At 42.4% G+C, this 25,861-nt stretch overlaps 1 long non-coding RNA gene across 1 annotated transcript in view; it reads right to left on the bottom strand.

Annotated features, from left to right (window-relative positions):
* Positions 1–838: 838 nt before the first annotated feature.
* Positions 839–25,861, bottom strand: part of LOC131275388 (uncharacterized) — a 50,496-nt gene continuing 25,473 nt past the window's right edge. The window contains exon 3 of the long non-coding RNA XR_009182853.2: positions 839–1,108. This is a non-coding gene — a long non-coding RNA (uncharacterized lncRNA). The remainder of the gene's footprint in view (positions 1,109–25,861) is intronic.

Raw genomic sequence — 25,861 nt, forward strand, 5'->3', positions numbered from 1 at the left:
CCGCAGGGATACTGTCCAGATTTCCAAACCAAAGCAGATAGGCCTTCTCGCCGAGGCGCAGCTGCCTGGTCGATCAGGCCCCAGTCCCTGGTGCTCCTGAGGGCTGTGGACAAAGCCAGAAGAGACTTGTGGACAAAGATCACATCTATGTCCAGCCCTGTCATACAAAAACCCAAACTCTAAAGTAGGGCAACTGAGATGGCACTGAACTTCGTCTACCATGACCATAGAAACTGTGGGTCTCTGTAGCCCTCAAAAGAACTAATACCTGGGGTTGTATCTACTTTATCTGGCTCTGGGATAACAGGATTATTAACCGCCTTTACCTTAAGGCATTAAAAGTTTTAAATTGGGGAACCAGAGGACAAACTGATTTTTAGTTCTACAGCCTAGATGATTCTTTTAATCTGCCACACCTAGCCCTTCACTCAGAGCTCTGGCTAAGGGAAGGCCCAGGGGGCTGGGAAGGTTAAAGGGCTCAGGAAAACCTTTCCCTTTCCCAATTCCCAAATGACCCACTCCCTTCCCTTCCCACACTTTCCCACATTAACCACATCCCTCATTAGTGTGGTACATCTGTTACAATTGGTGACCACCTACTGGAGCACTGACACTAAGTGGGGATTATACTTTACATTATAGTTTAAATTCTCTCCCATACAATTTTGTAAGTATGACAAGATATATAAAGGCCTGCAACTGACACTGCAACATCATTGAGCACAATTCCAATGTCCTGAAAATGCCCCCTTATTATACCTATACCCTCTCCCTCCCCTCAGAACCTCTGGGGGCCACTGCTTCCTCATCAATGATAAATGTTCTCCCATTACTAGAATCACAATAAGTCTGTAACAGAATAACAGTCAGTCTACTGTAGTCCATCATTCATTCCCCAATTGCAAGGATTCTGGAAAGGTGATGCCCAGTCTGTCTCTGAGAGAAGGCTTAGATCCCAAGGGGCAGGCAGATGAGACTATCTTCTTGAAGTTGCAGACTCTGTTCTTTGGAATGGCTGTTGTCCATTCTCATCTCCTTGTCAGATGTCCTTGGTAAGTTCAATGAACTGGAGAGTAGGTGTTGCAAATCTCTTGAGCTTCGGAGTCCACTGGCACATAGAAATCCCAAAACTTTAAGTCTTGTGGACATAAACCTATCAGTTCTATTACTAACTATAGGCTCAAATACAATGGGCAGAAGATCCATGTGTTTGGAAACCACAACTGAGTCCAACTCTGTCACACTGGGGAGCATAAATTCCAAAGTAGGACCCAATGGCGGGGTGCCAAACTCCTCAAACGTCGACCCAGCCTATAGTGTCTGGCTGTCTGCAGAGCCCTCGGGAACCTAGCTATTTGAGGCAATTATTTACTATGGCAGTCAATCAGATCCTGCTAGGATGTGCATAAATGTAACCTCTAGCATGACCTCCCCATTCACTTTGAAGTCTCTTAACCATATAAACTCATTTGTCTTTACTCTTTCCTCCTTTTGATCAATGTCCAGTTGCATTGCTACTTGGTGCTTGGTGGTAATCCCTCGGTGCACGGGAGCCTCATCCCTGGGCATTATGTCCCATGCCAGGGGGAAGATAGTGTATTTATATGCTGAATTTGGCTAAGAGGCCACACTTAAGCAACAAGGACGCTCTCAGGAGGTAACTCTTAGGCAGCCTATAACACTAAGCTAGGTTTCAATTTCAAAAGTAAAGGTTCAAAAGCACAGTCATCAATATCAAGGGTCCATCAATGGCCCATCCTCTTTTACTAGTCACTGCCTGTATACTCAGGGGGTTCTTGCTGTCCCATTAAGGAATATGGCAGAACTGGAAATTTAATGTTCTGGTTATTGTGTGAATCTTCACCCACTGTGACAATGCCCCATGAACATTTGACCACATGCCTTACATATATGCCCCAGGTGAACCTCTTCCCATGAATCGCCCATCATTGACAGCCCACACCATTGATCCTCCCCTGCCACAGTTGGAACCCTTCTTAGATCCAACATTTATTCAAAAAATGAAGCCAATGAAATAACCAAACAGAATAAGAAAATGAAATGATAGGTTAAAAAATAAAAATTGAAAAAAATTGAAAAAAAAATTAAAAATAAAAAATTTTCATTGTGCCTTTCATCACTATAAGATCTGTTGTCTTGTATGTGCAGTGACATTTTCTTCCATTTATTCCCCCAGAGTCTTATTTTCTTCACTGTACCTTCAGAGAAGCTTTAGGTTATTAAAAAAAAAAAGCCATGTACAGAAGATAGGTTTTCCCATATACCCAATATCTTCCCCCTTTTCCTGTTTCCCCCATCAATAACATTTTACATGTGGATGGTACATTTGTTACAATTGATGTACAAATATTGAAGCATTGCTACTAACCATGGTCAATGATTTACATTATGGTTTATAATTTGGACCCTACACTTTTATAAATTTTGATGACATTTAACAAGGCCTGCATGCATCACTGTAAGACCATGTGGAACAATTCCATCACCCCAAAAATGCCCCAAGTTCCACCTATTTTATTTCTCTCTTGCCTCCCCTTAGGATCTGGGCAAGCATCATGCTTCATTCCATAAGAACGAGATTCATAGTTATTTACAACAACACTGAGTGCTTCATACACTGGCCTGTCCTCCCATTTAAGGCACTGCCTATAATCTTAAGAGACTCCTGCCACTCTGAGAACACAGCAGGACTGACTCCCCAGGAGACCACAACTTCCCTCTCATTATGTGGGTCTCCACCCTCTGATAACACATACTATGATGGGATGAACACTCACACACTCCCTAGAGGCCTGCCTCAGGTGTACCATGTCCTGCATGCTCCCCACATCCAAAACCCTAAACCAATAACTCTCCCTTCCATATTTGCCAAAATAACATTCTCAATGTTGTCGTTTCAACCACATACCCACAAATCCCCAGTGTTCACCTGCTCCCTCCCCCAACCCTCCTCCCAGTTCCCTGTACAGTCCAACCCACCTTACCTTCCCCTCCCCAACCCCTCACAAACCAGCACCACTGAACCCAAGAGCCTCACTGCACCACTGTCACACCCATTCACTACAACACTAATCCCCAGAGCTCATCTGTTCCCTCCCCCAACCCTTGCCCCAGTTCCATGGACAGTGCAACCCACCCCCACCCTACCCCCTCGCAGACCAGCACCACCCATCCCAATAGCCTCACTGCACCACCATCATGCCCAGCCACTGCACAGATAGATACACCCTTCCACCTTATCATCAATTTTGCCCATAAGGGCACTGGCCCACAACCCACTACACCATTTCTGACAGACACTTAAATTTAAGAAAGGATTAAAATAAAGTAGTCATTTATTGGCAAAGCAGCTGTGTTTCATAGATAGGGCACTGACCTTGGAGTTTCCACTCCCAGGTGTGAATCCAGCTCTGAGTCACATTAAGTTGTGAGATCTCAGGCAAGACATTGGACCTTTAATTAACCTTCCCAAGCATCTACAGTACATACTTGATATATATTAAGTCATTCATAGACAAATGTAATGGTTGATATATTCTCCTCCTCCTCAGGTGGAAAAACTGAGGTACAGAATTATACATGCAACAATGACAAAAAAACAGAAGTGAACTTCATCAGAAGTCAAAAGTTTTGTCAGTCAAAGAACATTATCAAGAAAGTGTAAAGAACCTACAGAAAAGTTGCAAATCTTATTTCTAGTATGGGTTTAAATAGCCAGTATGTATAAAAGAACACCTACAACTCAACAACAAAAAGAAAAAAAAAACAATTAAAAATGGGCAAAGGACTTGAATAGATAATTCTCCAGAAGATATATCAAGTACCAATAAGCACATGAAAAGATATTCAAAGTCATTATTCATTAGGGAAATTCCTATAGAACATACAATATCTGCAGGGTCAGCATTTGTGGATACATGGAGATTGAAATGATCTGGAAGATGTCAAGAAGACACTGCCAATTTTGGAAATTTAGGTGAATACAGAACAAATGGGAGGCACCATGGAAACCTGTCACTGAATTTTAGAACCATTTGTAGGCTGATTATTACAAGTTATTTTAGATTGCCATTAACTACAATTCTTTTCTTCTATTGTCTTTGCTATTCTTCTTACAGTAAGAAGGATGGCCCAGCAGCAGCTCATACGGTACTTGTTAATCCACAAACTCCACTCTACCCTCCTGCCCAAGGCTAGAATACTACTTGAGTAATTCATGGTTAAACAATTAGTGTGCTCACAGATACTCTGTGTCATCCAAGCTCCCAAGGAATAAATGATAGTGGAGCTTCCCAAAAACCAAGAAGATGAGGTAGCCCAACTAATGCTGAGGTGAGGTCACTATTCTTTGTCTAAGATATAAATGTTACCCTTTTTGTTTCTTTCTCTTTCCATTGACTTCAGATAAGGTTATCTAATTACGTATAATATATTTCATACATACAATTTCCTAGGAGAGGCAAGTGTCGAGTGCGGTCCTCTTCAAACTGACCCCTTCTTTAAAAGAGCATCCACAAAAGGCAGCAGATTATAAACTATGTGGTTGGGGTCTTTACCTCAGCAAAATTTTTCCCTCCACTGATTAAGAATTTTATAATCACAAAGCAAAACGGACTTGAGAGATTTATGTTCAAGCAAAGCATGTGCCCTACCACAGATGTCCCTCCACTTGCTTATGGGGTCTTCGACTTGACCACAGTTTCCCATCTGTTCTTCTAAAGCACCAAGGGAACAAAGTACCTGAGCAAACACTACACAGCATGATCCACTATGGAGTTTTCATTTCTGTAATTGGGAATGACACTAAGCAGAAGCAAAAACAGCACATATTTTGGAAGCACTCATGTTTGAGGAAATATCTGCATAAGAAAATCAGAGCATTCTTGCTGGCTTTGTCTGGAGAGTCATTCTGTTTCCATATCCCAGAAGAAATGAAGATTGGGGTATGGCTAAAGAAAAGAGAGTTTCCAGGTAAAGAACTAGGTCTTACAAGCATCAATGTTCCCTTAGATGGCATGGACTCTGTGTACAGGGACTGGGGACTGTCTATGTGCAAGTCTGAGTGGTGTGCTTGTGAATGTGGGGGCAGGGGAGGGGGTGTGAGTGTGTGTCCTGGAGAGGGACAGTGGGATGCATATCCTTGAACACACTTCTAGCCTCCACTCTACACCCAGATCCAAAATTCAAGGATTAGGAATAAAACCTGAACTTGTTCTCAGTTGAGAGGGATTGCTGTCCAGCTGCCCCTCAATACTTCCCAAGGCCTGGCAGGCTTTCTGGAGGACTTGTGTGAAGGGGCTATTGCCTGGCTTGTTCCACACACTGGCTCTCACACTCCTGCTGACATGGTTTCCTGGAATGAACCAGACCCACCACAGAATCTCTGGACCACAGGGCCCAGGGCTCCCTGCTCTTCTCAGAACCCACAGCTCCAGTGAGACAGGTCAGCCTTGTCCCCCAGACTCTACCAATGCCCCTCCCTGTGAAGTTTCCTCAGGCCATAGTTTTCCTGCACTGGGTCATTCCAACAGGCACAAATGTTTTCTTCCTTCCCCCAGCTGTCAACACTGTTCCAGAGCAAGTCTGGTTCCAAAAATTATTCTGCACTGGTTCAAGAGAAGAGACTTGGGAAGAATGAAGTGTTGAAGAGAAAGAAGAGGAAATGTGGAGCAGGTCAGAAGAAGGGAAGGGAAGTAAGTGTATATGGAATCCACTGCTTTTCTAGCTTTCTTTTTGGCATTTCAGGAAATTCAGCAAAACTGAGGGGAACACTAGGTAACTGCAATTAACTTTTTATGTGAACATGCAAGTGGAGCTGGGAACTAGCTGGTAAAAATAGGCACAGGAGGTAAAGATGCCCTGACAACTTCTACCCAGGGGACAGAAACGCTTTCCATAAAAGCCCTTTAGTTGCTTGGCCATCCATCCAATGGCTCCTTAATTTGGGCAAGAGAGCTGTAGGTGCATGTAGGGTCACTGTATACAGCTTCCTCTTCCATTAATCTGTGCCTTTCCAGATTCTAGAACTTGTGTTTGTGTTCCAGATCCTAGTATCAACAGCTACAAAGACCATGCATGAACTGAAGGTCTTTGCCAGAGCCTCAGAGGAGCTGGTGTTTGCAGACTGAAAGGCATAATTCCATGAAATGGAGAAACCTCAGTACTCAACCCCTTATACCCATTCTCTAATCAGCTGATTTAGTGAAAGTCTGGTTTTTAGTTTGACAGATTTAAAGTGAGGTTTAGAGACTTTACTTTTAATGTTAGGTATTATTATATTAAACAATATTTATCTCCTACAAGTTTTCTTAATATTTATCAAGCACTCTAAAGAGAGTTAGAACTTCCTGAATTATCCTATGTCTGTTTCCCTAGTAGCTTTCACCAAAGACACTCTCATACAACCCTCATTTAGTCATAGTGGAACAACTGTAAATGTAATACTTAATTAAGCATCTGTCCTCAGGTCAATGTTTTTCTAAACATACCTTTACTGAACTTTGTTCACTCAGCTGGAAGGGAATGTGGGAACAATATTACCCAGGGTCTAACAGTATAACTTGGACTTCCTGTCTTTTATACTTGCAAATTAATTTTGTTGGGTGCGGTCACCCCTCGGGCTGAAGTGTGGTTTGCTGGCCTGGCGAGGGGAGCGGCCGCGGTAGGCCTAATTCCACTGCCCCCATAATAGGGTGGTTGGTCGGGCCCACCGCCACCCCTGAAGGAAGCTTGGCATGGGCGCAGAGTGACCTCGGGTCTCCCCTTCTCGGCAGCCATGCTTCCACGGCTGCCCCTCCTCCCAGATGGCGCCACCCGATGCCTTGTGGGGCGGCACCCTTCTTCTTCCTTCTCCCTGCGCAGGCGCAGGGCAGAAAATTCCAGTCTGCCCTTTTCCCCTCCCCCCGACAGCAGCAACAGCCAGGCGTGGGCGGAGAAATCCAGTCTACCCTTTTCCCCTCCCCCAACAGCAGCAACAGCCAGGTGTGGGCGGAAAAATCCAGTCTGCCCTTTTCCCTCCCCCTGACAGCAGCAACAGCCAGGCGTGGGCGGGAAACTCAAGTCTGCCCTCCACCCCAGCAACAGCAGCCACCAATCCCTAAACCCTGCCCCTTCCCCCAGCAACAGCGACAGCCAATCCCTAACCACCACCCCTCCCCCGTCCAGTACCGCCCACTGACATTTCGCCGGCAACCAATCAGAACAGGGCGTGGCTTCGACCAATCAGCCTTCCCCAGCCCCTATAAAACTGTTGCCTCTCCCTCAGTAAAGTGGACTTGCGTGTTTACCTTGTCTCCGCGGTAGTTCTTCTGCCGTGCGCCCTCCAGTCCTGAGAGCCCCCGACAAGGGCCTGGCCTCCCTTGTCCCCAGTTTATCTCCTGCTTCTCCGGGCGGCCCCTTCATCGCCGGCTTTGCTGGGTGACCCCATCAGCCGAACCGCGCAACCCCTGTGAGACCGACCCCTTGTCTGCTGCCGGACCGACCCCTCGTCCCAAGCGGGACCGATCCCTCATCCAAAGCTGGACCGACCCCTCGTCCGCAGCCAGACTCCACCTCTACCGACCGAGCAAGCCGCCGCAGTTGGGTATAAAATTAATGGCTCCATTTTCTTCTGACACAATGCACTGTCTTCAAAAACCTTGATGGGGATCTAATTTTCTTTCTATCTATTGTGCTAAACGCACAAATGATTTTTCTTTTTCTGCAAAGCCCATCAATTCTACTACACTATATATTGTCATTATATTCATTCTTATTCAGTGCTCAGTATGTACTTTCAATAAGAAACTTCAAAGCATTCCTTCTATTTACAGACAAAAATGACATCTTATGGGAAACGGACTTTGGCCCAGTGGTTAGGGCATCCGTCTACCATATGGGAGGTCTGCGGTTCAAACCCTGGGCCTCCTTGAGCCGTGTGGAGCTGGCCATGTGCAGTGCTGATGTGCGCAAGGAGTGCCGTGCCACGCAAGGGTGTCCCCCGCATGGGGGAGCCCCACGCGCAAGGAGTGCGCCCGTGAGGAAAGCTGCCCAGCGTGAAAAGAAAGAGCAGCCTGCCCAGGAATGGCACCGCCCACACTTCCCATGCCGCTGACAACAACAGAAGTGGACAAAGAAACAAGACGCAGCAAATAGACACCAAGAACAGACAACCAGGGGAGGGGGGGAAATTAAATAAATAAATAAATCTTAAAAAAAAAAAAAGAAAATTTGTTTCAGGTCTCTGCTTTGGTTTTGTCTTTTCATGCACTCCAGTTATTAACATACTGGCTCTTCTGTACCTATCATTAGCTTTTGACACTTTTTCTCAAATCTTTAAACAAATTTTTATTTCTCTTGAATATTTTTTCTCTTCATCAATTTCTATTTCTTATAAGGCATTATCATTCACTGTGTTTCTTCTAGCTTGCATTACATTTTGAAGTGATTTTTCCTTCTTCTTTTCCATCTTCTTTCCACATTTCTGTCCCTTCATTTTTTATTTCTTATCTGATGTCTTTTAATACCTTCCTTTATTTTCTTAATGACTTATGCCATGTTTTTTTGAAAAACTACAACATAAAGGACACTGAAATGAAGATTTTTCATTTCATTCTATGCTGTTACTCTGCATTTATTCCTTTTTTTGCCCTCTATTACCTTTGTATGTCGATTGACATGAGTATTTTTTCTATTGGTCAATTTATATGATTTTCCCCCTTGAATTTGTAGGCAGTATTATGATTCAGAATAGCTTTCCCAACCTCACAGAGCTGTCTCTCCTGTAGTTTCTGTAAAATGCTCAAAAATATGGCAGTTTAATTCTGGGTATTTCCTGGTTCCATATTTTTCCCACTCTTAAATATAGGTCTTTGTTCTCTCTGCCTCTATTGTACCCTGTTGTTTCCATTCTGCATATGATTATTGGGTTTTTTTTTAGATTTTTTAAAATTTATTTCTCTTCCTCCCCCCTGTTGTCTGTTCTCTGTGTCTGTTTGCTGTGTGTTTTTCTTTGTCTGCTTCTGTTGTTAGCAGCACAGGAATCTGTGTTTTTTTGTGTGTGTGTCATCTTGCTGAGTCAGCTCTCTATGTGTGTGGTACCATTCTTGGGCAGACTGCACTTTTTTCATGCTGGGTGGCTCTCCATATTGCATGCATTCCTTGCCTGTGGGGTTCCCCTATGCTGGGGACACCCCTGCGTGGCAGGGCACTCCTTGCATGCATCAGCACTGCATGTAGGCCAGCTCACTACATGGGTCAGGAGGCCCTGGGTTTGAACCTTGGACCTCAGATGTGGTAGGCAGATGCCCTAACCATTGGGCCAAATCTGCTTCCCTTTAGTTTCTTATTACTGTTGAAACTGAAGGTAAGTTCAAGTCAATTCAAAGACAGTTATCATCAATTTGTGATGTTAAATATAAACTCCAACATAACCCTACAAATAAAATATCTAAAAAATTTCAGAAAAAGAAATAAGAATGGGAAAAAACTGTTTCACTACAAAAGATCAACTATACACAAAAGAAGGCAGGAATGGAGAAAATGAAGGGAAAAAGTATAAGATGTATAAAAAATGAATTTAAAATGCCTAAATGAATCCTGATTTTCAAAGTACTTGCTTCAAAATAAATAGATTATAAGGTGTACACCCAAGAGACTTCAGTCTTTGGACTGTCCATGTCACAGCTGGGCTTTGAATCTCAACAGTTCATTGGACTCACCCAGTACAACTAACTAGAAAATGATGGCACAATAATGATGGGTTGATGACACAACAATGGTCCCAAGAAACATAAAGAGTCTACAGTTGTAAGCAAGATATTCTCATGCATCTTGCTCTATGGGAGGAAAGCCCCCTCTCAATTAGAGGTGGAATGGGCATCCATCCCAGAATCCTCAGCACTGGGGGAATGAACTATGGACTAAAGTAGACTTACTGGTATCCTACTACAGACTTATTGTGATTCTAGCAATGGAAGATTTATATCATTGATGTGAAGGCAGTCAGTGGCCATTAGAGGTTCTGAGGGAAAGTAGAGGGAAAAACAGATGTAAAATGGGTGCATTCTTGGGACTTGGGAATTGCCCTGAATGACATTGCAATGACAGATACAGGCCATTATATATCTTCCCATAACCTATAAAATGTGTGGGAGAGAATATAAATTACAATGTTAACTATAATCCATGATTAGAGGCAATGCTCCAAAATATGTTCATCAACTGTAATGAATGTACCACACTGATGGAGGACGTTAATGTTGGAAAATGGGGGAGGTATATGGAGGGGAGCATACAGAAATCCCCTATGTTTTTTATACATAATTTATGTAATCTAAGTATCTTTTAAAAAATAAAGAAGTAGATTAAACTCACCAATCGAAATACACATATTGGCAGAATGTATTGTAAAAAATACTTCAAACACCTATGTTATTTTCAAGACACTCACTTTAGATCCAAAGAAACAAATAGTTTGGAAATTTTTAAAAGAAAAAAATGTTACATACTAAGAGTAACTAGAAGAGAGCAGGGGTGGCTAAACTACTAGCAGAATAAAATAGCCTTGTAGTCCAAAACTACAACAAAAGAAAATGGAGGACACTATATATTAAGAAAAGGGTCAATCCACCAGAAGGTATAGCAATAGACAACATATATACACAGAGCCACAAAATACATGAAACAACATTGGCAAAACTGAAAGACAAAATAGTTATACAGTAATAGTTGGAGACTTCAAAGCACCACTTTCAAGAATGAATCAACAGGAAGCAGACTTGGCCCAGTGGTTAGAGTGTCTGTCTACCACATGGGAGGTCCACGGTTCAAACCCCGGACCTCCTTGACCTGTGTGGAGTTGGCCCATGTGCAGTGCTGATGTGCACAAGGAGTGCCGTGCCACGCAGGGGAGCCCCATACGGAAAGAGTGTGCCCCATAAGGAGAGCCGCCTAGTGTGAAACAAAGTGCAGCCTGCCTAAGAATGGCACCGTTGGGGGGGTGGGGTTGAATGGGACCTCACATATATATTTTTAATGTAATATTATTACAAAGTCAATAAAAAATAAAAAAATTAAAAATTAAAAAAAAAAAAAAAAAAAAGAATGGCACCGTCAACATGGAGAGCTGGCACAAGATAACTCAACAAAAGAGACACAGATTCCCATGCCGCTGAGAACAACAGAAACGGACAAAGATGCAGCAAATAGACACAGAACAGACAACCCGGGGGGGGGGCAAGGGGAGAGAAATAAATAAATAAATAAATAAATCTTAAAAAAAGAGAGAGAGAATGAATCAGGGAAGTGGATGTGCCTTAACTGATAGAATGTCTGCCTACCATATAGGAAGTCCAGAGTTCCATAACCAGGGCCTTGAGGCCCATGTGGTGAGCTGGCCCATGCACAGTACTGCCATGTGCAAGGAGTGCTATGCCATGCATGGGTGCCCCCAGTGTAGGGGTGCCCCATGCACAAGGAGTGCACCCCTCAAGGAGAGTCACCCCACATGAAAAACACAGCCCACCCAGGAGTGCCACCACACACAAGGGAGACCTGACACAGCAATATGATGCAACCAAGAGACACAAATTCCCAGTGCCACCTGACAAGAATGCAAGCAGACACAAAAGAACACACAGCTAATGGACACAGAGAGCAGACAACTGAGGGGAAGGGGAAAGAAATTAAATAAATCTTAAAAAAAAAGAATGAGTCAATCATTAAGACAGAGTTTCAGAACAGAAAATGAGGATGTGAACAATATTAAAAACAAACTGCACCTAATATATATAGAACACCACTCAACAACAATAGAATACTCATTCTTCTAAAGTGTCCATGGATCATTTTCCAGGCTAGGCACAAGACAACAAAAATTAAAAGATAGAAATCACAAAAAATCCTCTCCTACCCCAATGGATTTATATAAAAATCAATAGAAAGAAAACTGGAATTATACGATTAAGTGGAAAATATATGACCCATTTTTAAATAACTAATGGGCTAATTTTCTGAAATCCACCTACAAAGAAAATCAGAAAATTCTTAGAGAAATTTTTTTTTAATGTGCAAAAAACTATGGAAAGGAGCAAGACAGTACTCACTAGGAAAAATAACTATAAATTCTTATATTAAGGAAGAATCAATAACCTAATTTCATATGTTGAGGAAAGAAGAGAAAACCAAACCTAACATTAGTAGGAGGAAGGAAATAATAAAGATTATAGAGTGGAGACAAGTGAGATAAAAAATAGAAAAACAAATGAGAGGATCAATGAAACCAAACTTTGGTTCTTTGAAAAGATTAATAAAATTGACAAACCTTTATCCAGACAAACAAAGAGAAATGAGAGAAGATGCAAATAACTATTTAAGGAATGAAAGTGGGAACATTAACAGTCACCTGGCAGAATTTAAAGGGTTATAAGAGAATACTATGAACATTCATATATCAACAAACTAGATAACCGAGAAGATATGAACAAATTCCTAAAATATAAAAATAACCTGCCTTGACACAAGAAGATATAAAAGATCTTAACAGACATATGAAAGCAAAGAGATTGAATAAATAATCAAAAACCTCCCATCAAGGAAAGGTCAAAGTCCAGATGACTTCAGGGAGAATTGTAACAAACATTCAAACAAGAATTAACACCAATCCTTCCCAAACTCTTCCAAAAAACTAAGGCTACTATTGTTCTAATACCAAACCAGATAGACACATCAAAAGACAAAGAATAACTTCCATATGAATATAGAAGCAAAAACTCCCAACAAAACACTGGCAAATCAAATCAAACTACATATATTATAAGGATTATACCCCATGGCCAAGGGTGACATATCCCCAGAATGCAGTGGTGGGTCAACCTAAGAAAATCACTCACTGTAGTAACACCACATTAAAACAAAGGAGGGAAAAACCTATGATCACTTCAATAGCACTGAGAAGGCTTCTGATGAAAGCTACCATGATTTCATAATAAAATCGCTCAGAAAAACAGAAATGAAAGGTAACAACCATAACAAGTAAATACAAAAAACTCACAGCTAACATCATAGTCAACATGAGAATGAAAGCTTGCAATGAAAGAATGAAGCCTGAGATCAAGAACAAGACAAGGATGCCCACTGTTACCACTTCTATTCAAAATTAAACTGGAAGTTCTAGCCAGGGTTATTAGGCAAAAAAAGAGAAAGGCATTCAATTCAGAAATAAAAAACTACCACTATTCTCAGATGGTATGATCCTTCATATTGAAGATCCCAAAGAATGCACAAGAAATCTACTACAGGAAATAAATTCAGAAAAGTTACAGGGTATAAGATAAACACTAAAAAAAAAATCAGTTTTGTTTTTCCATACCAGGAAAGAACAATCTGAAATGGGCATTAAACATCAATTCCAGTAGCTGCAACACCTACTCTGCAGTTCATTGGCATCACCCAGGGTAACTAACAAGGAGGCGAGGATGGACAACCACCATACCAAGGAAACAAGAGTCTACAACTGCAAGCAAGAGAGTCCCATCCATCAGCCATATAGGACTGAAGCCTCCTCTCAATTAGAGGTGGAGTAGGTATCCCCATCCCAGAATCCTTAGGATTGGGGAATAAAATATGGATGAGAGTGGACTTACTGCTATTCTACCATAGACTTATTGGTATTCCAGCAATGGAAGAAATTATATCATTGATGTGGAGACAGTGGCTGCTGGAGGTGCTGAAGGCAGAGAAAGGGAAAAAGAGGTGTAATATGGGGGCATTTTTGGAACATGGAACTGTCTTTAATGACACTGCAAAAACAGATACAGGCCACTATATATCCTAAAGAATTGAGTGAAAGTGAGTATAAAGAATATAAACTATAATCCATGCTTCATGGCAATGCTCCAAATGTGTTCAATTGCAATGAATGTACCACATTAATGAAAGAAGTTGTTAATGTGGGGAAGGGTGGGAGGTGTTTGGAATGGGGCATTTAGAAATCCTTTCTATTTTTTGTGTAACATTTTCTGTAATCTAAGTATATTTGAAAAAATAAAAACTGTCTTACATAAAATTTCATTCACTATAGACTCTAAAAGAATAAAATACCTGATAATGAATTTAAATAAAGAGATGAATGGCTCATACACTGAAAACTCCAAAGCACTTAATTAAATCTGACCTAATTAATTTTAATTAATGATGACCTAAATAAATGACAAGATATATGTCCTTTTTTTCAGATTTAATATTGTTACAATATTAGTACTATCTGAAGTAATCTACAGATTAAATACAATACCTATCAAAATCTCCACAAACTTTTTTTAGGAATGGAAAAAGATCCTCAAATTCATATGGAATAGCAAGGCACCAACTAGTCGAAACAATCTTTCAGAAGTCTCTAACTATATAATAAGCACACACAACCAAGATATCATCCCAAATTATACAACATAATGTAGACCAACTAGTCAAAACAATCTTTCAGAAGTCTCTAACTATATAATAAGCACACACAACCAAGATATCATCCCAAATTATACAACATAATGTAGAAAGAACAAGAAAAATCTCATCTATTCTCCAGGGGAAAAAACAATCAGCCAATACAGTCCCAAATGAACCAGAGAAGGAATTATCTGACAAAGCAGTCTCTGCTCAATGAGAAAGGTAAATCCTCCTGGAATGAAAGAAAAGATAGTTCTCAACAAAGAAACATAAATAACAAAAATGTAAAAGGAAACTTTAGACCTATATATAAAATATCCAAAATTCAAGGAAAACTAACAAGATGGTGGCAGAGTAAGGAGTTCCTAGAGTCAGTTCCTGCTACAGGGCAGTTAGTAATCACACAACACTATCTAAAGCACCTGTTTGGGGACTCCAGGAAGCCAGAAGAGTATCCTGCAGCATCCTTGAAAGAATGGAAGGAAGGAGACTGCCCATCTGCAGAAAAGATTCAAAAGTAGAGCACACCATGCCCTGGAGGCCAGTGCCCATCCTCCACTGGAGGCACAAGCTACCTCAGGAGGTATTCCGCAGGTGGAATTGGAAGCTCCATTTCCCAAAAATGGGCAGGAAGATAAGACTGGACACCAGCTTCAGCTATTGATTAGTAATTTCGGCAGGTGAAAGTATAATCCTCAGAATGGCTAAAATTTGAACCTATCCAAGTCAGAAGATTTTGGTATCCACCATGTTAACTCCACCCCAGGCACAAGGGAGGCAGATGGACTGAACATCCCAGTGCTGGTAGGGACCAACTTCTTTCCATCCAGATCAGATTGCAGCTCTAGCCCAAGCCCCAGCCCTGCCTCCAGCATGGAGAAAGTTGGAGGGAACTTTGCCAGCCTCTCTGGAAAAATACAGTCCACACAATTGATGCCAGTTATCTCCTACACTGGTGGTGCAAGCCATCTAAGGAGCTCTTCTGTGGCTGGAATTGGAAACTCTATTTCCCAAAAACAGGGAAGGAAGAGATGCTTGGTCACCAATTTCATCTACTAATTAGTAAATTCAGCAGGCTGAAGTACAACCCTAAAAACAGCTAAAGTTTTCACCTATCCAAGTCAGAAAGAGGACAGTAGATATCACTTGACTTTGCCCCGAGCATGAGATGAAGCTGGGCTACCTGAAAATCAAAGTGCTGGTAGAGACCAGCTTTTTTCACCCAGATTAGCCTGCAGGCCTAGCCCAGGCTTCAGCCCCACCTCTAGCAGAGAGCAAGCAGATGGAGCCTGCACCACCCTCTCCAGGTAACTGCAGGTACATTCAGTGAGGAGACTGAATAGTGGGAACTCTACTGGGGCAACTACAGTCATGTTGGACATGCATGGCATAGATTATTGCCCACACCTGCAGTTCCATCTCCCCTAGGCAGGGGAGAAAAGGACTTGAAGCTTAATCAGCCACTCTGGGTGACCACAATTGAGGCCTGCAAAACTTGGATTATTACACACAGCTGTGGATTTGTCCCAACACCTGGCAAAGGAGAAAGTTGGGAGAAGCTTCATCAGTCCCTGGGGAAATGAGGGCAGCCTGAGCCTCCACAGCTCACAGCACCAACTATATCCTTGGCTCCTACTGCACAATCAACAAGGGAGAAAGGGCAGGAAGCCCTAGACTAAAGAGAAAGAATGCATCCAGAATAAATACTTCTAACAAGTCAGATGTGGAAACACCAACAAAAAAACTACAATCCACACCAAGGAACAGAAAGACACAGCCCAGTTGAAGGAACAAAATAGGCCTCCAGATGACATAAAGGAGGTGAGACAACTAATCATAGATGTTCAAACAAATCTTAACAAATTCAATGAGATGGCTAAAAAGATTAAGGATATTAAGAAGACATTGGATGAGCACAAAGAAGAATTTGAAAGAATACATAGAAAAAGAGAAGATCTTATCAGAATGAAAGGAACAATAAATGAATTTAAAAACACACATGAATCATATAATAACAGATTTCAGGAGACAGAAGGATTGGTGAGCTTGAAGAAATGGCCTTTGAAATAAAACAGACAAAAGAACAGATGAAGAAAAGAATGGAAAAAATTGAACAAGGTCTCAAGGAACTAAATGATAGGAAGAGATATGCAAACAGTGACATGGGTGTCCCAGAAGAAGAAGAGAAGAGAAGAGAAAAAAGGCAGAAGGAATATTTGAAGAAATAATGGTAGAAAATTAACCAACCCTATTGAAGGACATGGATATCCACATTCAAGAAGCACAACATATGAATAAATCTCCCATATGAATAAATCCCATATGAATATGAAATCCCATATGAAACTCCCATATGAATAAATCCAAATAGACCAACTCAGATACATATTAATCAGAATGTCAAATGCCAAAGATGAAGAAAGAATTCTGAGAGCAGCAAGAGAAGAGCAACACAAAATATATAAGGGATACCCAATAAGATTAAATGCCAATTTCTCATCAGAAACCATGGAGGCAAGAAGACAGTGGTATTATATATTTAAGATACTGCAGGAGAAAAACTGCCAGAGAAGAATCTTACACCTGGCAAGATTGTCTTTAAAAATTGAGGGTGAGTTTACAATATTCACAGATAAAAAGAAAAGGAGAGAACTTATAACCAAGAGACCAGCTTTGCAGTAAAGGTTAGGGTGTGTTATAGCCTGTAAAGAAAAAACAGGAAAGAGAGGTTTGGAAGAGAGTCTAAAAATGAAGATTATATCAGTCAAAGTAAGTGAAAATCTAAAAACAGTGGTAAAAATAAAATATGACAGATAAAACCCCAACACTTACAAATAAACTTAACCAACATTCTAAAGCACTTGTATTCAGAAAACCACACCTCATTGCTAAAAGAAATTTAAAAAAGACCTATATATTTGGAAGAACATTCCATTCTCATTAATTGGAACACTACATGTCACTAAGATGTCAATTCTACTCAAATTGATATAAAGATTCAGTGCATTCCTGATAAAAATTCCACCAGCATTTTAAAAATAAATGGAAATTTATTTGGAAGGGTAAGGGGTCCTGAAAAGCCAGAAACATCTTAAAATAGAAAAGCAAAGTGGGAGGACTCTCACTTCTGGACTTTAAACTATATTACCTAGCTACAGTGGTTAAAAACAGCATGGTATTGGCATAAAGACAGACTCAGAGACCGATAGAACTAAATTGATGGTTTCAGAAACAGACCCTCACATCTAAGGTCAAGAGATTTCTGACTAGCCTGCCAAACCCATCCAGGGCAGGCAGACAGTCCATTCAACAAATGGTGCTGGGAGAACTGGATATCCATAGTTAAATGAAGGAAAAAGTATCCCTACCTGACAACTTATACAAAAATTAACTCAAAATGGAACAAAAACTTAAATATAAATTCAAGAACCATAAGGCTTTTAAAAGAAGATGTAGGAAAATATCTTCAAAACCTGGTGGTTGGTGGTGGATTCTTTTTTTTTTTTTTAATACTTTTTTAAAATTAAAGTTAATAGAGCACAAAGAACGTTACATTAAAAAACATCAGAGGTTCTCATATAATCCACTCCCCATGCCCCAACCCCATCATTTTTGTAAATTGTATTTTTTGAAGATATATACATCACAAAAAATGTTACACTAAAAATTGTACTCCCCACACCCCCTACCCCACTCCTCCCACACCAACAACCTCCCCCATCATTGTGGCACACTCATCACACTGGGTGAACACATTTTGGAGCACAGCTGCAGGTGGTGGATTCTTTTTTTTTTTTTTTTTGTCCTTATAGGTCAATGAATATTTATTGAATAAATCTTAAGATGAAGTGTTTTTCATCCTCTCAAACCACCCTATTACTTTGTTTGTTCATAAACAATACCATTTATCTAAAATGTACAATCAATGGCATTTGGTATAATCACAGAGTTATGCATTCATCACTTCAATCAATATTAGAGTATTCTCATTACACCAAAAAAAGAAAAACAAAAAACAAACCACTGTCTTACCTATATGTTAGCTCTACTAATTAATCCTGTGATGTACTTTCTTTTTTTTATTGACTTTGTAATAATATTACATTAAATATATATATATATGAGGTCCCATTCAACCCCACCACCCCCACCCCACCTCTCATCCCCCAGCAACACTCATTCCCATCATCACGACACATCCATTGCATTTGGTAAGTACATCTTTGGGCACCTCTGCACCTCATGGTCAATGGTCCACATCATGGCCCATACTCGCCCCCATTCCATCCAGTGGGCCCTGTGAGGATTTACAATGTCTGGTGATTGCCCCTGAAGCACCATCCAGGGCAGCTCCATGTCCCAAAGACGCCTCCACCTCTCATCTCTTCCTGCCTTTCCCCATACCCATCAGCCACCATGTCCACTTTTCCCAATCCCAATGCCACCTTTTCTATGTGGACATTGGTTGTGTCCATTGCACCTCTATGTCAAGAGGAGGCTCATTTTCCACATGGATGCTGGATGCAATCCTCCCACTTTCAGTTGTAATCACTCTAGGCTCCATGGTGTGGTGGTTGTCCTTCTTCAACTCCATCTTAGCTGAGTGTGGTGAGTCCAATAAATCAGATTGTAGGTGCTAGAGTCTGTTGAGGCTCAGGACCTGGCTATCACATTGTCAGTCCAGAGATTCAAATCCCCTAAATATATCTTAAACCCCAACACTAACTGCAACTCCAGGACATTAGCATGAAAGTCTTATGAAGAGAGATCCCATCTAAGTCCTGATTCATCACACATAAACACCAGTTCCAAAGAGGGGCCATCTGACCTGGTAGTTAACCCCATCTGCCATGACCATAACTCCCATGGGTCTCTTTAGCCCTCAAAGGAACCAATACCTGGGGGTTGTATCTGCTTTATCTGTCTCTCAGACTCTGCTCAGTTGTGCATAAGGGGAATCCTTCTGACAGCCTCCAGACTCTTTTTTAGAGACTCATAGCCATATAAACTCATTTCTCCTATTTCCCCCTTACATTAGGTCAAACAGCATTTTAAAGTCATGTTATTTTATGTAGACAGGGATATTCTGCTGATCTGCATTGAACCTTCCGTATAAGGTCATTTTCCAGTTGCATCATCAGTTGGTAGTTGATAGAGGTCCCTCGGTGCCAGGGAGGCTCATCCCCGGGTGTCATGTCCCACACTGGGGGGAAGGCATTGCATTTACATGCTGAGTTTGGCTTCGATACTGGCCACATTTGAGTAACATGAAGGCTGACAGGAGGAAATTCCCAGGCACAATGCTGCTCTAGGCGTTGTTCTTATTTTGGGCTTATCAGCTCACAAGCATAGTCATTAGCATCAGGGGCTCACTGTTGAACCCTCATTCCCTCCCGGTCCCCACCGCTGCACCTGGGAGACTGTCGCTGCTCCCCTAGGGACCACGACAGAGCACCACTGGCCAGGAACCCAGTACCCCCCCTGCTGTGGTTTTTAATTGTTGCCACTATGAGTATATCCAAACATTACCATGCACCCTGGACATATGTTCTGTACAGCTCCCTGTCAGCCATATATCACCTGTCAATGGTATCCTATACCAGTATTCCTCCATTGCCATTGTTGAACCACTCTGTGATCCAGAACTCCCTGAAATTTGAAGCCCAATATAATGTCAGGGTCCCTTACTAGGAAATGGCATATAGCGATGGGTTTAAAGGTTAGATATAGAATACGTGTTGACTTGGAAAAAATTCTACATCCTATCTTTTTCTTTTTTCTTTTTCCCCTAATTATTGAACTTCTCTTCACAGGAGCCCTAGACCACAGCAATGCAGATATATAATATACAGCACTCCCATACATCCACCACAAAACCTTTTCCCTTCCACAGTGATACTCTTACACCCTATTCACATCATATATACTTAACGTGATGTACAGAGTCTGAGACAATAGCTTTCAAACAAGGTGACATCTGTGCTTACATTGTGGTGCATACTTTAGGATACACAGTTTTTTAAATTCTTAGTTATTCTATGTTTTACATTATGGTTTACATTATCAGTCTGTCATCTCCTATATGTTATGGTGTAATATTACATGTTTTATATCCATCCTTGTGTACTCTTACGAAACTCCTCTCTTACCCCCCCTTTACCTTGGTTCCACACATTTAACGTCCATTTTCCCTTCCACCTTGGTGCCCACAGTGACAGCCAACCTCCATTTCCCGAGGAGCCACTTCCAGAGATAGATGGAATAGTGTTCAGGGCCTAACTTGCTCGACTGCCCCAATGCCCTGGGAGCCACCCTTTCTCTCGAGGGATACAGTTCCCTCTATTTGATGGCATTAGTCCTCCCCAGGATGTGGGTCCACCCCCACTCTCACTACTTGGGTTTCTACCCCATGGTATCACCCACTCTGGCAGAATGAGCATTTAGACATTCCCCAGGAGCCCATCCTGCATCAGACCCTCCCCTCCGAGCATTCTAAACAGGTAACCCACTTTATTATATTTTGATATGATTTTCTTGGCATTTTACTCTCCACCAACACCTGACACTCTCCTGTGTTCGTATGCTACCTCTCCCTCCCCCCACTTTTGGGCAATATTACCCATCCGCCCATCCTCACCCTCAAACCCGCAAAGCCCCAACCAAAGGCAACCCCTTGCCCCCATTTTATCTCTTCTTTGTGTTCATACTTACCACCATCTCGTCTTAAATTCCACCCCTGCAGACATCGGCTCACATCCTTCCTCCACCCTCCGATTCTTAAAGGAGCTAAGAGCAGGGCTGAGATGGACTACTGATGTTTAATGTACATAAAAGTTTTAATTAACCCTACTGTAAAAGGGTGGAAATACAGAGAGTTGATGGTAATATATTATAGTGAGTTACAGTTGGTGTATAAATGGGAATGTGGCTGAAAAGTGTAGTCTAGGGATGTATATGTCAATTCACAGGAAGCTAGAGAATATTCTAGGGAATGAATAACACAGTAAACCCGGAGGTGGATGAAAATTGTGGTTGATGGTACAGATGCAAGAGTGTCCTTTGTGAACTAGAGAAGATACACATCTGCAGATATACATAATGCAGGGTGGTGGGAATTTGGAGTAGCATAAAAAATATACAACTGGAATGACCTATGGACTGTGGTTAACAGTAATAATGTACCATTTATGCATGTATGCCTAGGATGTACTGTTTATGGAAAAAGTGTGCCAAATGTAAGCTATGGACCTGGTAATAATCTGATGATATCATCACATAATTTGTAACAAATGTGCCACCACAGTGTGGTGTATTGTTATAAGGGAATTCTGCACATGTGTATGATTGTTTTGTAAGCTTACAACTTTGTCATAAAAAAATGTAAAAAGTAATAATAGGGTATGTTGGAGGAATAACATACCAAATGAAAGATAAGGACTGTAGTCAGTGAGATTTTGACAATATTCTTTCATAATTTGAACAAATGTCTCATAACAATGCAAGGTGTTAGTGTTGGGTTAATGTATGGGACCCCTGTATGATGTTATGCATGTTTGTTTTGTAAGTTCACAACTTTTACTATATACATTGTTTATGCCTGTAAATGTATAAATCATATAAAAAATAAAAGAGTGGGTTAGGGGAAAAATACACCAAATGTAAGATACTTTGGTTAGTAGTAATATTTTGATGATGCTCTTTATTCATTAGTTATAAATGATTCACAACAATGCTAGGCACTGATGACAGAGTGAAGTATGAGAGCCCCATATGATGTTATATATGTTTGTTTTGCAATAGTGTTTTCACAACTATTACTATACACTTATTGTTTATATATTTTGTGTATAAGTGATATACTTCAATAAATTTAAAAAAAAAAAGAATTCCACAAGTCAACCAGCATATCTGTAGGCTTGGTTTCCTACCATCTTCCAACCTTGGGGTCACCCTGATGAATACACATCCCTTCCCCCACTACTCCTCTGTGGGCAACCGCTGGCTCCAGTGCCTTCTTCCCATCTGATCAAGCCCTTCAGAAAACACAAGTGGCAGCACTGCCTCAGCCACAGGCACCCCCAGCCGACCCACATTTGGGTCCTGCAACCCCACCCCAAAGTGTAAAGACCACTTTCACCCTAAGTTCCTGGTGGGCAGCCTCATGGAGTCATCAGCACTGACCATTCTTTCCAGTTTGTGAACCTGGCAGCTCCCACCTCAACCTCTCCTCAAGGCCAGATACCCATGAGTAGCACCAGTTAGCTTTGGGGGGTTGATACCCACAAGTTCCACCTTGGGCACCCATGCCAGGCTCCAGTGGGCCTGTGGGTCCATCCCCCCATATTGTCCTCTGGCACAGCCAATGCCTCTGGCTTTGCAGCTGCCACCAACAGGCCCTGTGCTGTGACAAATTTCAATCCCAACATGAGGCAGTGATGCTCAACATTTGGCAGCACCCCCCAGCCAGCTCCAGGTCGGGGGTTTCAGTAGGATGTAAGAGCTCTGGGAACCAAGTGAAGGTCACAAATCTGTGCTAAAGCATTCAAGCACTAAGTGTAAGAGCAGAAACGAGTGGGGCCCCACACCACAAACTACCATGGGGTAAGCTTGGGCCTGAAGCCCTGGGGCCTGGGGCCAGAGCACCCCTATAGCCATTGTGGCAGCTGGCGCCCCTGAGAGGAACCCTGTGTTTGGAGGCATTAATGCCCCTACTAGCTGCCTGACACCCAGGGGCCTGCCCCAGCAGGGTCCCCTTACTTCTTCTGGTGGAGGCCCAGCACCTCTCAGAGCCATACTGGATTTACATGCACATCCATCCCAACCTTTATTCCCACCAATCCACCAGGAGCAGCCTTGTCTTCAGGGTTCTGTCATCACGAGGCAGGGCTTTGCATGAGACAGAAATGTAGGCCCTCAGCCCATTCACTTCTCTCTAGGTGGGGCTCCACCATCTCAGGGTCTAAAAGGAGAATACTGGTGTGAGGAGTGGAACCTCAAGCAGCCTTAGGAAGCAGATGGGGCTCAAGCAACTGGGCTCCCATCTACCACACAGGAGGTCCAGGGTTTGATGCCCAGGGCCCCCTGGTGAAGGCAAATTGGCCCATGTGGCAAGCTGGCACATGTGGAGTGCTGCCCCACACAGGGGAGCTGCACCATGCAGGAGTGCTGGCCCACATGGAGAGCTGGCGCAGCAAGACGATGCAACAAAAAGAGATATAGAGGAGATACAATAAGAGATAAAGCAAATCCGGGAGCTGAGGTGGCACAAGAAAATGATCAACCCTCTCACACTCTGGAAGGTCCCAGAATTGGTTCCCAGAGCTGCCTAATGAGAATACAAGCAGACACAGAAGGACACACAACAAATGGACACAGAGAGCAAAAATGGAGGGGGGGCAGAAATAAATAAAATTAAAAATAAAAAAAAGCCTTGTCCACAGGCTGGATCTGAGGTTGCCAAGTTTAAATGTGTCACACAAATCAACCCCTGTTCTCTTCACTTCTAGAGCCAGCTGGAGCCCCAAAGATAAAGGTTTCCATTTCCTCTGCATTCCCTGCAGGTTTGTTCCTGAAGTTGGGGGTTTCGGTTGTCATCTAGTAGGATCCCAGCAGCCAGATTACTCAGGCAGGAGAGGAGGCCTTGGCCTGTCTGCTCCAGACATAGAGCTGGCTGAGCCCACTGCTGCCACAGGTGCCTCCTGCCCTGCCCATCTTCCTTTTCAGGCTTCCAGATGTTTTATAAATAAAACCTGATTTTTTTTCTTTTCCATAATATATCTCTGATCTGTAAATCAACTACAGAGAAGCCATTGACTGGCACAATTGGAGAGGGATGAAGCCAGGCTTAACTCTTTGAAGTTTCTGATGTTCCAGGTAACGGGGTGGGGAAAGCAGCAAAATAAATGAAACCTGAGTATGAAGCCTGACACATAAATATTAAAAATGTGTTTGGACTTTAAGGTCTGGGAGTCCAATATATAGTGGATCCAAGGAAAGGATAGATGGGGTGCCCAGGGTAAAAATGACCTGGGGAAGGGAATGGTAGATGGGGAGCAGAAGGTGAAGAGGCCCCTTCTCCTCCCCTGAAGAGGGGGAGACACAGGTGGAGGCCCAAGACAGTGGGCCCAGGGAAGGGGACTCTGACTATGGAACGGGCTGCATCATCACTTGTACATACAATAAAACACAAGTGATACACCCAGTGTTTTGAAGCTAGTAATTTTTTTGCTTTTAATTAAGGTTTAGACAAATCACAGCTCACCTAGAGAGTGTGGGCCTGGCATCAAGGCACTAGGACCAGAGTGAACAAGAGATGAAAATTCACCTCTGCTCTGTAAACAGTGAAATGCATATGCCTAAGATATGAAATATTCTTGGACAATTTGCCTTAAAAAAAAAAAAAAAGCATAGGACCGGACAACCAGCAAGATGGTGGCAGAGTGAGGAGCTCCTAGAGTCAGCTCCTGCTACAGGACAGTTAGTAAACACCATGAGCTATCTGGAGCTAGCTAAGTACCTGTTTAGGGGCCCAGGGAACCAGAAGAGCATCCTGCAACATCCTGAAGGAATGGAAGGAGAAGTCTGCCCATGTACAGAGAAGACTTTTAAGTAGAGCACATTACACCCCGGAGGCCGGTGCCCATCCTCCACTGGTGGCACAATGTACCTCAGGAGCTATTCCATGATTGGAATTGAAAGCTACACTTCCCAAAAATGGGGAGGGAAAAGGTAGTTGGGCATCAACTTTAGCTACTGATGAGTAAATTCAGAGGGCTACAGTATATAATCCTAAGAACAGCTAAAGTTTGAACCTGACTAAGTCAGAAAGAGGTTGGGAGCTGCCATCAAGGGGAAGCAGGACAGAATAAAAATCCCAGGGCTAGTAGGGACCAGCCCCCTTCCATCCAGATCAGACTGCAGCTCTAGCATAGGACCCAGCCTCATCTCCAGCAGGGAGGAAGTTGGGAGACCTGCATTAGCCTCTTCAGAAATTACCAGCCAAGTTGCAGACACCACTGAATATCCTACTATAGCAGCACAAGCCACCCCAAGAGCTATCCTGTGGCTGGAAATGGAAGCTCCATTTTCCCAAAAACAGGGGAGGAAGAGATGGTTGGCCACTGATTTCAGCTACTCATTAGTAAATTCAGCTTGTTAGAGTCTAACCCTAAGAACAGCTAAAGTATGAACCTGTCCAAGTCAGAAAGAGACTGGTGGCCACCATTTTAACTCTGCCCCCAGCAGGGGAAGCCAGCTGACCAAAAATCATGGTGACCATAGGGACCAGTTTCTTTCATCCAGATCAGGCAGCAGTCCTATCCTAGGCTTTAGCCCCACCTCTCGCAGGGAGGAACCTAGTGGGTCCTGCACCAGCCTATACAGGTAACTGGAGGAACCTTTAGCTGACACGGACTGAATA

The sequence above is a fragment of the Dasypus novemcinctus genome, chromosome 22 (genome assembly GCF_030445035.2).
Source record: "Dasypus novemcinctus isolate mDasNov1 chromosome 22, mDasNov1.1.hap2, whole genome shotgun sequence".
In the NCBI taxonomy this organism is placed as follows: Eukaryota; Metazoa; Chordata; class Mammalia; order Cingulata; family Dasypodidae; genus Dasypus; species Dasypus novemcinctus.